This window comes from Palaemon carinicauda, chromosome 15, assembly GCF_036898095.1.
Source record: "Palaemon carinicauda isolate YSFRI2023 chromosome 15, ASM3689809v2, whole genome shotgun sequence".
Taxonomy (NCBI): Eukaryota; Metazoa; Arthropoda; class Malacostraca; order Decapoda; family Palaemonidae; genus Palaemon; species Palaemon carinicauda.
In genome coordinates, this window is record NC_090739.1 from 416093 (window position 1) to 421092 (window position 5000).

Below are 5000 nucleotides of genomic sequence, written 5' to 3' on the forward strand. Positions count from 1 at the left end.
ATATTATTAATAATATTAATAATGGTAATAATAATCACAATAATAATAATGCTATCGTAGGCATTACTAAGAAAGGCTGAAAACTCTGAAAAATAACTAAATTTTCACAGCATGAATCTAATACTTTCCTTGAAATGCTCAAATAAAAATCGCTCTAAGACAATGGCTGGGGCATTGTTGAAATTTGATGAAAATACGGTAAGATGTTTTGACATAAGAAATACAAACAGGTAAATAAATATATAAATAAACACAGGTTATTTTATAGCCTCCTTGGCAGAGGTAAAAAAAAAAAAAAAAAAAAAAAAAAAAAAAAAAAAAAACCACCTTATGTCAGATATGATCAGAAACCTTTGTCCATTCACTCTAACATCTAAAAACGAAATCTTTCACAGGTCATTTTTCATTCATGAGTCAAACGTTTCCGTTCGACATGAAACGGAATTCTGAATGTCACTAAGCTATCGTAAACGTTACTCCGTCTTCTGAGAAACGTTTGCAGACGTTCAACATAAGTGATCCTTTCAAGTCAAGTTTATATAAGGGGAATAAATGTTTGTATTGTACTGCTGACTTTTCTTAAAAGTAGACGACTGTATTGCATGTGTTCGTATGTGAGTTGATTTAATGATTTTATGAACAAACACTTTAACAAAGGGTATAATGATTACGTCATATTATAAGGCTAAAATATATAAGGGTGAAAATGTAAAATGAAAAATACACTAAAGTTTTACAAAGAATATTATGGCTACGTTAACATTATAATACGAAAATATCTCAGGGTAAAAATGTAAAATGAAAATACACTACTGTTCTACATTCGTTATTTTTATTTATAGCTGATACCTTGGATTTACTTGAATAATGAGCGTTGTTTTTTTTTTATCAGCATTGCTCTTAAAAGTACTTTAACTCCACACAATTCATAAAATTCAAAGAAGAAAGGAAACATTATTCTGTAATGAGTCATATCGAATTATATACGTACATACACACAAATATATATATATATATATATATATATATATATATATATATATATATATATATATATATATATATATATATATATATATGCATACAGTATATATAAATTATATATATAAATACATTATACATACACATAGTTATAAATATATGTATATATAGATATAAACACCATAATGCATACATAAATACATATAAATATGCACACAAATATATATATATATATAAATATATATATATATATACACACATACATACACATAGATATAGATATATATACATATATATATACATACATTATAGATATACAGTATATATATATATATATATATATATATATATATATATATATATATACACATACATATATATACACCATAATGCATACATAAATACACATATATACGCACACACCCAAATATATATATATATATATTATATATATAATATATATATATATATATATATATACATGTGTGTATTACCACTTCAAATATAAAACAAAATAAACTAAAACTTAGAAACAATAAACAGACCACAAAGTTTTTCATAAAAAAAATGAAAAGCATTATGAAATTTCTTACCGATAAATCTAAATAAATAAAAGTTACAGAACCGTAACTATCAGAAAAAAATATAAAAAAAAACCTTATCTCCTATTTATAGCATCAGTAAATAAAAAGGGGAAAATAGACCGAATAGAAAAAATATATAATCCCCCACACGTAGCGTGAGGATTATTAAATATGAAAAAAAAAAAAAAAAACCACCCTTATTCCAAGTTACCGTAAAGAGTAATTAAACCAGTCCCTGAGTGTTCCAAGTTTACCTCTCAAGGGGCGTAATACGAGACGAACAGAAAGGCACACGTGTTCACTTTGCGTATAAGAGGCGTTATGACGCAAGAGTCACAAGCTGGTTTAAGGAGAAGCGAGCGCTTGAAAACAAACTTAGGAAAGATAATCCAATAAGATTAATTTCAACGTTGTATATGTGTCTACTTATTATACCTACTATTTGTTCAAGACTCTATTAGGATTATAGGGATTCTAAACTGAACAAAATCCACTGAGTAATCCTTTCCCAAATCCGGATTTATATAGTGTTTACATTAATCTTATTGACTGGTTATATAATTCTCGGAAGCCTTTATATAAGGATTTCTGGGAATAAAGACAATGTCAACACTGGTATTATCATGTTCGTGCACTAATAATACAATCTTCAAAAAGGGGAGGCTTAAATAGAGGATATACTCTCTCTCTCTCTCTCTCTCTCTCTCTCTCTCCTCTCCTCTCTCTCTCTCTCTCTCTCTCTCTCTCTCTCTCTAAAAGTCATATATCCCAATAGGCCTAATAATATCGTATTATAAGGATGACTGATTGATTAGTTAGGAGTCTGAGAATATATTTTTAAAGACTGAAATAAACATCCATATATATATATATATGCACACATAGATATATATATATATATATATATATATATATATATATATATATATATATATATTCACATATACACACACCGATATATATATATATATATATATATATATATATATATATATAATATTCACATATACACACACCGATATATATATATATATATATATATATATATATATATATATATATATATATATATATATATATATATATATTATATAATATTCACATATAAACACACCGATATATATATATATATATATATATATATATATATATATATATATATATATATATATATAATTCCACATGTATAGAGATTAACACAAAAACACTTTCTATTATGTAGGGGGATATGTATAATTCAAACTAAAAGCACTGTACAGCACCGCTAGGTATTTAATAAGAACAATTATCAGTTACCAGAAGACTACACTTCTAAGGACTCTTCACTCTGAGCCACTTATTGCCAAATCTTGAATATGAACAACACTATATATCAAAACACGACATACAGAGGTGGTATAGAACTTCATAATATATACAATTTTGTTTTTGGAAATACATATGAAGACATTTATCCACCATACTCTCAATAATAAATACTAGTCTTGTTTTCTTTAAATTCATACATAAATCATTTTTCGATTTGTTAACCTTTGCAACTAAAAGAATGCCGTGTGTTTGATCTCCTGGAAGGTTTACTTTCTATGTGGTATGCAACATGATTTTTTATATTATTATTAATGAATACTAATCCATTTTCTAAAGTAATAGACATGAAGTCAATAATAAAAAAAATATCATTAATAAATTATGAACAATATACACCTATCTCCTTTAAACTTACCTTCATTGTTATATTTCTACAATTGTAGCCAGAAAATCTACATATAGATGCTTTAGGCATTACTTGCTTTACAACCATTAAACATGATTATGAACAATATACACCTATCCGCTTAAAACTTATTTTCATTATTATATTTCTACAATTGTAGCCAGAAAATCTAGATATAGATTGTTCTAGGCCTTTCTTCCTTCACAATCACTTGTGTACAGAAGTCCATACATGAACCTGACTTGTCTTTTTAAAAGGTTACTCCTACACATACCTTCAACAAAGGGTCGGTCAATTTGCAACAAGCGTTCAATAATGGAAAGGATCGCAGAAGACATTTCAAGTCAAAGGCTCTTACTAGCGTGCGTTTAGAGAGAGAGAGAGAGAGAGAGAGAGAGAGGAGAGAGAGAGAGAGAGAGAGAGAGAGAGAGAGAGTTAGTAATAAATTTTATTTGTCTGTTGTAAAGTATACATAAACACGAAGTGTTAATGTGAGAGAGAGAGAGAGAGAGAGAGAGAGGAGAGAGAGAGAGAGAGAGAGAGAGAGAGAGAGAGAGAGAGAGAGAGAGAGAGAGAGAGTTAGTAATAAATTTTATTTGTCTGTTGTAAGGTATACATAAACACGAAGTGTTAATGTGAAGAGAGAGAGAGAGAGGAGAGAGAGAGAGAGATGGTCCCGGTATAGTAAAAAAAAAAAAAAAAAAAGAAAATCTATCCGAAGGTCAGTGATTTCTTTTTACGGTAGATTTAAGAGATAAAATGGGAGAGAGATTCTACCATTTCACGCAGAGCATATTATGGGAGATTTCATTTTCCTGCCCATTGCTCTCTCTCTCTCTCTCTCTCTCTCTCTCTCTCTCTCTCTCTCTCTCTCTCTCTCTCTCTCTCTCTCTCTCTCTCTCTCTAAATAAATAAATATATATATATAATGTGTATATATATCTATATATACATACATAAATATATAAATTTATATATATACTTTTATATATATACATATATATATTATATATATATATATATATATATATATATATATATATATACATATATATATATATGGTTTTATACATATATTTATAAATATATATACATTTATATATACAGTATATATCTATCTATATATACATATATACATACATATATATATATATATATATATATATATATATATATATATATATATATATATATATATATATAAACAACAACAACAAGGGCAGCCAGCCATTTCTAGTCCACTACAGCACAAAGGCCTCAGATGTATTCTTATTCATGACGGGGTTTGGCCAAGCTGGCCACTGCGGATTGCTGATGTTGGGAGACTTGGATGATCGCTCACAGCAAACCAACCTAGTATGGATGGCCCTGACTAGTACAGCTATATTAATCATGGCGATACACAAACCCTTTCACTACGTTAAGGTTTCCCCACTCAGAAAGGGTATATTATTATCACTAGCTAAGCTACAACCCTAGTTGGAAAAGCAGGATGCTATAAGTCCAAGGGGTCTAATAGGGAAAGATAGCCCAGTGAGAAAAGGAAAGAAGGAAATAAATACAATATATATATATATATATATATATATATATATATAAATATATATATATATACAGATATATATATATATATATATATATATATATATATATATATATATATATATATATATGTATACATATATCTAAATATATATTTGTATATATACATATATATATAT